We start from the raw sequence: 12,349 nt of genomic DNA on the forward strand, positions 1-12,349 counted from the left end.
TGGTCCTTTGTTGGGAACTTCATTGCCATGTGTGGAGTTGACACAATGGCTCTGAACTTATTCAGCGTCTACCCAATCAGGATGTTGTAGGAAGTATCGACTTCCACTAGAAGGTATCGTACCATTACAATATGATGTGCCTCTAGTATTCAAAAGGTTCTCAACAAGTTAATGTACCATTTAGTGTGAACCCATTTACCGAAAAAATCGAGCAGAGGTTTCAGATAAGATTTGATCTAGTTAATTAGGATGTCTAGGATCTTGAAGACATGCCAAAATAGGACATCAATCGAGCTTCCTTGGTTGATTAAGATTTTATGTACCCACTAATTAGCAATGGTTGTCGTGGCAACCACCAGGTCGTCCTGATCTGGATCATCTATACAAAAATCTACGACTGTGAAGGTTGTAAGAGGAAGGCTCCGTGGTGGGAACTAGCTCATTGAGTTGACACTCCTCTGATATCTTTTTTGGGCTGCATGGGAGGTTCCCCCCTCCATCAAAGCCTCCTACAATAGTATGGACACTACGCCTAGCTTGAGAGGGGTTGCATTGTGCTTGAATGACCTGACTTTGGATCACTTGAAGTTGCATTGGAGGTGGAATAGGTTGTTGAACCTAAACGGGTTATTGGGAGTCGGTTCTAGGAATCTAGAGCACCATATTGAGTTGGTCGAGTTGCCCCCGACCTCGGCCTATGAAGTCCGTACAACCTCTTCCTCAGCCTCATTCTACTCGCCCCTACCTCATTTTACTCGTCCCATGCCTCATTCGTCGTTGCCTTACTGAACGAACCAAGCCAAGTTACTACAGTGGATCAACTCTTTAATGAAATGCTTCAAATACCGACATTCTTTTTTGTGTGTTTTATGCTTTGATGGTAGGAACACTTTCTTGTTGAGTTGGCTTCTGGGTAAGGCAGTCGAGGTTCGCAGAGATGGATAAGCTCTAGGTACTACATTTCTCACAATACAATGTCCCTACTATATTCAAGAGAGTGTACTGGTTGTACCATGATGTTGGGCTTGCTTGCTCTTTTTAGCCTATTTTCTTCAATGACAATGTATATGGGCACGCTTGCTGCCTCAGATCATCCATGTTATCCGACATTCGCTGAAGAGTGAGTCAGAGAACAGTTCGAGTTGAAGGCCCACATATCAAAAAGAAAATGAACACAGACGGGGTGAGGTACGGGATCGTGGTTGTCGCGACAATGGACATTTCCATGAAGTGTTTGAGGGTCTCATTCTCTCCTTGCTCTATATACTTCAAAGTGACAGAAATGGTCAACACTGTTTTGAGATCAACAAACTAAGCTTTGAACATGGTACTTAACTTGTCAAAAGTGTCCACTGAGTAAGGAGGTTGATGTAGATTTATTTTAGCTTTTATGAAATATGGTGTTTGATTCTTAAGAAAACCTAGAGAAGATCCCCATTTTCCTTCTCACTTTCGTTTCTGGTGGGCCTTTGTTTTTTAGTTTCGATTTTCACTCGTGACTTTGTTGTGTTACCATTGACATTGAAACTCTCACTCCTAAGAGTAATTAGATAGCGATCAACCCTTTTGGCATTGTAGCATTTTTATTTCTTGACAGTTTGTTCTCTCATTCTCTATTGCGCTAAGTTGAGAAGGTGGTGAGCATGTGCAATGATGCAAAGGTGTCGTTATTAGGATTTCATCCACATTGCATTTGGGAGGTCATGTTATACACACCTAGGTTATCAATTGGATTCTCTTTATGGTGTGTTTGGATGAATCAATTCAAGAGGGTGATTCAATTATTTGGAGAATTTGAAATTCTTTGTAATGAAATATTTTGTTTGGATAGAGAAATTAAAAAACATTTAAAATGCATGCATTTTTTTGAAGTATTTCAATTAGCTAAATTAGAAGAAATTCAAATACCCTAAAAAATGTGGAATTTGAATTTCTTCTCACTCAACCTCATACCCTTGACGACCTAATGGGGCCAAGTTGGGCCAATGACCTAGACAGACCGAGTTAGGCCGGGTCGTATTGGGCCAGGTTGACGAACTTGACGGGCACGACCGGCAAATATGGGCCGTCAGGCTTGTCTGGATCATTGGGCTGACCCAACCTGTCTGGGTCAGCTCAATCTATCTAGGTCGTCAGGTAAGATCAAATCGGCTAGGTCGTCGGGTAAGCTCGGCCCATCTGGGTCGTCGAGCCCGTTTCCAAATTTATCATGAACTCAAAACATAATTAAGCCTAAAATAAATACTGTAAAAATTAAATTTTATCTCACAAGAAATTCAATAGTTTTTTCCAAACAAGAAATTGAAATGTAACATATTTTAATTTCTTTATTCAAACAAGTTACTTAGAAAATGAAGGGAATTTAATTGCAAACAATTCAAATACAAAGCATTTAAATTTCTAAGCATTGTTAAAATGCTCCATCCAAACAGAGGGTTAGGGTTTCATCCATTTTGTCTTTCCCTTCATTGCGCATTCTTGAGGTCTAAGGTTTATGCTTTAATTATTCTTTTTGCTTTCCGTTTCATTTTTGGAAATCTTTAATTTTTTGTTTCTCTTCTTAATTTTAAACAGTAAACGTTTCATTACTCACCTGGCTATGCGAAACAGGAGGAACTAGATGGAGGCGAAGTGACGCCGGCCTGAAAAGTAGAAAGACTCCCAAGAGGTTGTGTGGGTTGCCTCTTAAACAAAGAAAGATATATACAAGAAATTGAGTCTGACATGTCTAGCACTTATAATGTACCATATGAGTTGTCTCTGGATTAATATGAGAGGAAATTTATTTTTATATTATTATTATATAATTTCATTGTGTTGGAATTTTGGCCTTTTTACCCTATTTAACTAAGTGACGTATAGTACACCAAGTTTGAATAAGGTAGTGTGCAACTGATTTCTAACCCATGTCAATATTTAAAATAGGGAAAAATTTCAGCTTAATTTCAATTTCAGTATCCAAAGAACAATTTTAAGGTAATATAAATTTTGGCCAAGCTTTGATGATTGTTTCTCAATTATAACAAAAAAACCTTGAGATCTAGTAGAACATTCAGCATAACGATGGTGTTTGGAAGTTGTGCTCCCTAGTATTACGTCCAATTATCTTTGATTAGCCAAGTATATGGAAATTTTGAAAGAGGCATTTTTATTTTTGTGGACATTGCTAGGTAAAGAATTTGAATACATAATATTCATTATACCTAACATAGGCCCTTAAGTATTGCTATTTAAGTACATGACGTAGATATTACAAGAAACATAAAGTTTGAGAGGAATTTACTTGGTTAGCATAACAGAAAAAAATAAAAAATCCAACAATTTCCCTTGTTCACAAACTATGCAACAAAAGAAAAAAAGTGTTATTTCTTTACTTGTTTTCTCCCACTTTTTCAATCTTATGCACCCTTATATGGTAAAAAAAATTGCAATAAGTAACCTACTTAATAAAAAAAAATACCAATTTTAATACAATATTTACTAGCTTCTCCACATATATTGCCGACCATAAATGATATTGTTGAATTCATTGAAATAAACATCATAGTAGCATAGCATTATAAGAAGGAAAATGATACTCTAACCTGAATTTTTTAACCTATTTTTGACCCGCCTACATGGCACTGAAACGTGGATTTATTTTAATATTTTTGAAAAAAAAAATCTAGGAGGAAGTGATGGTTCTAAGCAAGCGGCAAAAGGGGTAACATGCTGCGGCCCGCGTGCGCGTGATGAAAGACCACGCGCGAACCATGTAAGACCTGTGAAATTTAATTAATTAAATAATTAATTAATTATGATTGCTAGCATGAAATCTGAATTGGTTAAGTGGTTTGATATTGATTTGGGGAATTTCATGGTTGTGGGTTCGAGTCTTGGAGAACTCATATTAAACTTTAATTTTGAGATTTTTGGGTTTGGTTTGAATTTGAAGAGTTGAGAAACATTTTAGTGGAAGGGCAGAATAGAGGTGGAAGCAAAGGTTTGGCAAGCTGAAAATACATCAGTGAGAGAGAGCACGAAATTTTGGAGAACGAACTTTCTACGTTGATTTTGTTGTATGGTCTGAATTGTGTGAGAATACTATGTAATTTAAGCATGTTCTGTGTCTGTATCATGGTTTTGCTGAATTCTGGAATTGTCTGTATCATGGTTTTGCTGAATTCTGGAATTTTTCCAGAAACCGCCTGGCGGGCTATACTTAGCCGCCAGGCGGCTCATCCATTTAAACATGTATTGTGGAGTTTCTGGAGCAGCGCCTGGCAGTGAATCCCTGTACCGCCAGGCGGCTCAAGGTTCGTGAGCATTCTGGGTTTTTTTTCTGATGAACTGCCTGGCGGTGATGAATTTCCGCCAGGCGACGCGGGACTGAGTTTTGGTTTTCGTCATTCTGGGTGTTATAACATGATTCTGATCGGAGGGAAATCATGGGTTGGTGAGTTAGGGATGATGTAACATCGTATTTTATTGAGATTCAGTATATTTAGTAGATGATTTTGATGAAACAGTGTGAATATGATTTTAGGGTTATGATTGAGAGTTTTTAGATGAATCAGTGTTGATAGCGAATTGGGGTACCGCATTGTGAACTATTAGAGTTAAAGTTAGAGGGTGATGTCATGATTAAGTATTCGAGGGGGAAGGTAATTCTGGGATGCAGAGAGAAGTGATGGAGAATGAAAGAAGGATCGCATAGCTGCTGTAAAATTCTGGAAATCTACCCTATTTACTTGAACCGCCTGGCGGCACGGGCGTTGTCGCCAGGCGCCATCTTAGAAGTTGGTGTTTTTACATGTCGTGGGTGTTGCTGACTATAATGGGTGGAGGGAGCCATCTTCATACTACTGAAGTAGTGGAAAGGGGTAATAGGATGTAAGAAAGAATGATAAAAAAATCAGAGTTAGTGTTGATAATTAAGTGTGAAGAGAGAAAGAGAATTTTGGTGTAGTTGAGGGAGGATTCTAACATGAGTGTGGAACCTGTGTTCTAGACCAGTACAGAGTTAGTGAATGTACACGATGACGAGAGGCAAGTTATATTTTATGAATTTCAGGAATTGTCAAATAGTAGGAATTGTGTGAATCCTAAGTAAGAAGGTTGTGAAGTAAGGTTGTAAGTGGGGAAAATCGGGACTTGAAGGGAAGTAAATAATAGAGTTTATAGAGGTAGTAGCTGCAGGGGCACATTGAGTATTGGGTTAGTTGAACTTACGTATGTCTAATTCGATAAACCAGTTTACAATTGTACACATGATGTGAATGGGTTTCATCTATCTGAGAATGTAATTGTGCAAGACCTTTGTGGTGAACTTGAACTAAGTCACGAAAAACCAGTAAAGGTATATTACTGGTGTGGCGCCTGGCAGTGGGATCGCACCCGCCAGGCGATAGTGAGGAAATAGTGGGATCATGGTGTGGGAGGCGCCTAGCGGCAGGCAGTTTTCGCCAGGCGATAGCGAGAAAATACGTGACATATGAATCAGCGTCCGCCTGGCGGCAAAGAGAGACCCGCTGGGCGGTGGTGGCAAAATTTTATGGATCTTGAGGCGCTTAGCGCCTGACGGTACGTGTCCCCCGCCAGGCGGTCTGGAAGCTGTGGCGCCTAGCGGTACGTGTCCCCCGTTAGGCGATTTGGCTACTGTAAGTCCTAGTTGTTGGACTTTGTAGGGTGTTCTACAAGGATTTTGGTGGTGCTTTAAAGGTAAGATTGCTTGGTTCCTTGAGTTGAGCTCGGAACGTATCCCTTGAGTTGAGCTCGGGATAGGGGTTAAGCACGTACATTCCTCGAGTTGAGCTCGGAATGGCATCCCTCGAGTTGAGCTCGGGATGGCGGATGAACACGAGGAACCCTTGAGTTGAGCTCGGGTTGGCGAGTGTTGCCGGTGTGAGTGTGCTGGTTGTGGCCAGTACGGATGGGTCCAGTTAGATTGCCCTCCTCAGTTGTTGACTGATGAGTTTGGTAGTCTTGGGACATTACGGACTATGTTCGTAATTAGGAACTCCACCTGGCGTTGCGGTGTGTGATCCGTAGCATAGGTTCCCACACGTGCTCTGTCGGTCGTGACCGATAGGTTTGGCAGCAAATTACCTTGAGGTAATCACTAGAAGAGGTAGAACCCGAATGGTCTGGTTGTGGCCAGACGTTAGTGATTTGGTTAAGAGATAGTACTTGTTATTTGTGGAGCTTATATATGTTAAATTGATTATATGATATCTATGATGATGTATGTTCTTCTCATAAGCTCACCATATCTGCTTGTGTTTGGCGATGATCGTGTACGCGGTACACGGGAGCAGAGGATGTTGATGCAGGTCGAGCCGGTGATGCTTAGTCGCGAGTGGGGGTTCTACTGGAAGAAACTTCTTATATTTATTTTATTTGTTTTTGGAAACTGTTGTAAACCCTGATGGGTGAAACTATAACAATGTCGTTTTGGTTTATGGAATGGATGTTTATAAATTTTATCTGCGCATTTAATAAATTTTAAATTTCCCGCGTTTTTGGGAAATGGGGTTATTCATAAATGCGATGACTTTATATATTTAATTTTTTTATTTATTTAAACTGGTAATATCCTGACGGGATGTTACAGACCATCTCACAAACCGAAAGATTTGATTTTTTTTTCACTCTTGCGCGAACCAACTTTCAACCCACTCGAAGCAACCAAGCGGTGGCTTCAGGTTTTCTACAAGCGGTGGCTTCAGGTTTTCTACAAGCGGTGATCTTTTCACTCAACTGACTCTCAATCTTGTACAAAAATGCAAAATTGGTAGTGGAAGGAGAAGGAAAAACACTTGGGCAGCAGAAGAAGCGGTAGAACGAGGAAGTTGCATGCAAAAATTGTATTTTTCGACCTTTGTTGTGTTGTTTTTGCGCATGCTCATAGGTAGAAGAACGAGGACGACGTCGACGGTTCATTTTTAAGGTGGTTTTTTATTTTCGCCCAAACCCTTCGCTTTCGTCCATTATTATGTTACTTCATTTTATAAAAAGATGAAGTTTTGGTTTTTTTTTTTGCGTGTGTCGATATTATGATGATAAAAAAGTTTGTGTTCCTTGAGTTCATTTTGTTTACAGTTGCCGGCGCCGGTTAACGGAGAGGAAAGGTTAATTTATGTTTTGTGGAGGTTTTCCGGTGTAAGGGAAAGTCAAAATTGTTTCTGAATTTGGTTGTAGGTTTTGTAGTTGAGGTCTATTGATTTGATTTTGTCTGTTTATTGGTTTTGTGTAGGTTGTTGTTGCAGCATGGCTCGAAAGGGGAAAAAAGAGGGGGGAAAAGCGGACGTTGAGGAAGAAGACAGGGTTAATGCTGTTAATTATTATATGGTGTTCGATGTTGTGCATGATAATATGGTTGTTGAGCATTATTTAATTTCTTAAAATTGAATGGAAGGTTCGACTAATAAATTTTGTGGACACAAAGCACATCGTGGAGATAAAAAAACGTGTTGACTGATGGACACCGGAGACGTATAAGACTCACCCCTTTCAAATGGTGTTTGGAGTTAGAGAGATCTTTAGATATCTGCATTCCTCTACTAGTTGAGCTACTTCGGCGATGGGATGAGGGTGAACAATTCTTTCACATATGGAAGCACCTTGTGCCTTTATCTGTGGTTGATGTTTGTTTTAGTTTGGGGTTAAGTGTAATTGGTGAAGAAGTAGAATTTGATGTATATGGATGTGGGTTAGTTGGTTCACTTTTTTGTGGTGAAAGAATATGTATTAAAGGTATAACAAACATGATTAGAAGTCTAATAGAAACCGAGTGTGATGATGTAGATAATGTTTGTCGTTTGTATATATTGTTGTGCTTTGTCGTGTTGTTTTTTCCTAAGAATTCAAAAGTGGTTTGCAATATGCCTTTTAGAATATTAGACGATATTGATAGTTTGGTTAAGTTCAATTGGGGGAGTGTAGTGCACAATTTTTTGGTTAACGCATTAAGTCGTGCATATGTGGTTCATAGCCAAAAAAAAATGACCATAACATCACGTTGGCAGGGTCAGTTGTGGTTTTACAGGTAAGTTGTATTTTATTATGTTTGAATATTGAAATCTGTTTTACATTTTTTGTGTTTGTGTTTTCATATGAATGATGTAACATTTGTTATTTTTAGATTTGGGATTTTGAGAGGTTAGAATTGGGCGCAAATAATAGGGATATAGTGTTTCCCAGAATATTACGATGGTCATGTTTAAAGTTAAGGACTTCAAGCATTGAGAAACTATTCATTGAACCCAAGGTATTTTGTTTTTTTAATTTTCATACCATATCGATTTAGTTGAGTTGGTGAAGTTTTAAATGTAACAACAGTTTTTTTAATCATTAGTTAAATTACATTGCAGGTGATGTTCGATTGGACTTTAACGGAAGAAGATCAATGTAATGAAGTTGTTCGGGTTGTGTTAAATCTTGGTAGGGTTAGTGAAGCTGGTGATGGGATTAGTGAAGCTGGTGACGAAGCTAGGGTGTCCAATACGACTGATGTTTGGTTAAAGAAATTTAACAGCAATGAGTGAACCACCAAAACACCAAGAACATTTCAACTTATCTTAACAGAATCATTCAACAAAGTGAACCACCAAAATGATGTTCTTTGAATACGCAACTTTTGGTCCACACTTAAATTCCTATTCAATAAACATAAATATGTCGTCCTACAAGAATGTCTGAACAAAATCTGTAAAATAAAAACAACACACAACCATAATTTACAACCCATTCTTTCAATTCAATATCAATAAACATTGTATCATAAAACTAACTTACCTCAGTATTATCACTGAACTCTCCCACGTCACGACCTTCACTCCCCTCACTATCATGACTACCATTGTTATGTTTACTTGGACCACTATCTTCACTCATATCTTGTAAAATAAAATAAGAACAACATTAATAAAATGTATTCACAACAATCCAAACTTCAACAACAAAAGCGTCAAATTAAATCAAACATTACAACACACGTCCAACGAACAATAAAACAACTAACAATATACCTAAATAACTGGAACGGGACCAACAACAAACCAACCAACAGCAACGGAACAAATAATGTATCGTTCCACCTTTCGAGTCAATGGTCTGCATTCATAACAAAAACACCACCGTCAGTTTTAGACAAACATAACACCAAGGGCTTTCCACGGTCCACCAAAGGTTTGCGATTTACCACAAATTATTCTTGATCACCCACGCTTCACACTATAAGACTCATTTGAAGAATGTAATGGACAAAAGCGAAGGGTTTGGGCGAAAAGAAAACACCACCTTAAAAACGAACCGCCAACGTCATCCTCGTTCTACCGCTTCTTCCGTTCCCAACTTGGGATTTTTTGAGGGGTTCTGTTCTTCTACCTATGAGCACGCGCATGAACAACACAATAAAGGTCGACGAATAAAATTTTCACACGCAACCTCCTAGTTCTACCGCTTCTTCCACTGCCCAAGTGCTTTTCCTTCTCCTTTCGCTACCAACTTCGCATTTTTGTACAAGATTGAGAGTCGGTTGAGTGAAAAGATCACCGCTTGTAGAAAACCTGAAGGCACCGCTTGGTTGCTTCGAGTGGGTTGAGAGATGGTTCGCGCAAGAGTGAAAAAAATCAAATCTTTTGATTTGTGAGATGGTTCGCACGTGGTCTTTCCTCACGCGCACGCGGGCCACAGCACGCTACCCACTTTGCCGCTTGCTCAGAACCGTCACTTCATCCTTCATTTTTTTTTTCAAAAACATTTAAAATAAATCCAGGTTTCAGTGCCACGTAGGCGGGTCAAAAACAGGTTAAAAAATTCAGGTTAGAGTATAATTTTCCTTATAAAAAAGAGAGTAATTATTCCTAAACAAACATTTTCATACAAACCATTTCGATCAACATATCTTCAAGAAAATTCTATCAAAATACAATTCATTAATATTAATAATGTAACTTTAAAATGAGAATGATATTTACTTTTATAATAAATTTATAATGCCATAGTGTTTTCCAAAACTCTTTGTAATTGTAATATACTTTTTAAATACTATTTTTGTAATTAATTCTGAATTATAAATTTATGAACAATGATAAATTTAAATAAATAATAATACACAATTAAAAGTATTTCAATTAATTATAATTAAAATATTAAAAGTATACAATAATAATAAAATTATCAGCATGTTATTAATAATTTAAGTTATTACATTTAAATTAATATTAACCATTTATATTTAATCGAGCTTTTTTAACTTAAAAGTACTAATATAGTTCTGAAATCAACCCCTAGAAACACAATTTCTATAATTGAATAGTAAGCATGTTGATTCCTTTGTAGATAAAGAGATTAGGAGCCAATGGGTATTTTTCTTTTCAATTTTATTAAAAAAAATATATACTTTTTTTTGTGGTGCTTTTGTTTTCCGGTGTCTCTTTCAACTTTGTCTATGAACTTTTTGGGTACTGCAAGGATGACGTAATAATGTAGAATTGATTCTGCGTCAAAAGAGCGTAAAAACCGTAATATGAATCCCTGTGACCTTAACATAATATCTTCCTGCCCTTTCCGGGAATGTCCTTTCTGACATTATCACCAACTTTTCTTTTATACTTTCGCATCTATCATCTACTACCCAAATTTTAGAAACTTCTTAAATTTTAAAATCAATACTTCCAATTTCAAAATAATATACTTAAATCGTTTTCAAATTTATCCCATTTTTTTTACGCTTACTTTGATTGAGAAGGCAAAAAAACACATGAATTTTTAAAAAAACTAGAACTCGTTGAATATTGAATTGATTAATTATTTGGTCTTCACTTTGTTCAAAAGTTTAAAGTTGTTCAAAAGTTTAAAGTTGTTCAACACAATGAGGGATATTTATCAAAATTTGTGTGGAAGTCAAAATAATATATTTTTTATTAATATATCTATTTAAAATATAAGTTTAAGACTAAAAATTAATTTATCATAATCTAATTAAAAATCGAGAGACATAATTACTAAAAAAATTATGATAATCAAATTACTATTAAAAATTGATTATGAAAAATTACATAGTATATTGTCTCTTCTTTTATATTAATAAAAAATAAATATACAAAAAGGTCATGAGATAAAAAATCATGTTAAATGTTAAACAAATAGTTCACTATCAAGCTATCAAGTGAGACAAGAGAAAGTTATCTTATTTATTTATTTAATAATGAAAGAGAAAATATGAAAAAATGAGGATAGAAATATCGAGTTTATGTCTAACTTTTTTTTAATAACAAAAAAAGAAGCATGAGAGAATAATACAATATATGAAAAACTCAAAAAAACAATAAGAGAGAAAATAAAAAATATCTTAATAATTTTGTTTTTTTATATATTTTATTATTTATTATTGTACTTTATTATTTTTCCTAAATGAAAATCTAATGAATTGTTTTTTTTAAGTAGATGACATTAGCATAAAAATGAATATTTTTTTTTTTTTACTACAACTTCTAAAACTCCCTCTTAAAAACACGTTGTCATTTGATTCATGGAAATAGTTATAAAAGCTTTTAAATTGGGTCATTTGATTCATGGTGCATCAGATAAAACAGTAGTTAAGTTGGTAACAATTAAATGCATGGTGCAGTAGAAAATTTTTTAAATTCAATGTAAAATTTAAGTTTAAATTAACTTAATTTATTTAAAAAAATATCTATTATAATAAAAATATAATTATAATATTAATATAAAAGATAAATTTGGTCTTAATTTGGAAGGAATGAAATTATTCCAGTTTAAAAACAAATTAGGACTAAATTGAGACAAAATAATAAGTACAGGGACCAAGAGATTTTTTACACGTGGCAGAATCATAATTTGACACGTGACAGTTTTTTAATTAAAAAAACTACAACTGACACGTGGCAAAACCTTAATTTGACACGTGTCACCTGTTTTTTTAAGGAAAAAAGTAAAAAGAAATTAAAAATAAAAAAGTATAAAAAGTATAAAAAAACAGGAGTTGACATGTGACACACCATTAACATCGTCAATGATGCCTTAACGGAAAGGACCAAATTAAAACAAATTTTAAAAAAATAGAACCCAATTAAGACAACTTAAAATTTGAGGATCCAATTGAGATTTTATAACGAAAACATAAACTTTAATAATAGTAGTAATAGTAGTGGTGGTGGTGGTGGAAATAAGCTTTAATTCCAAAAGAATTGAAGTATAAAGTGAAAAATAAACATCACTGCTGAATCGAGGTCTAAAACCCTACTCTTTTTACCTCAATATGCTTCGGTTAAAAAACAAAAACACAATTATCAAAATAATCAATAATGTCAAAACTCTTACCTGCACTTGTGTATGTTTTATA

This window comes from Vigna unguiculata, chromosome 3 (assembly GCF_004118075.2).
Source record: "Vigna unguiculata cultivar IT97K-499-35 chromosome 3, ASM411807v1, whole genome shotgun sequence".
Lineage (NCBI taxonomy): Eukaryota > Viridiplantae > Streptophyta > Magnoliopsida > Fabales > Fabaceae > Vigna > Vigna unguiculata.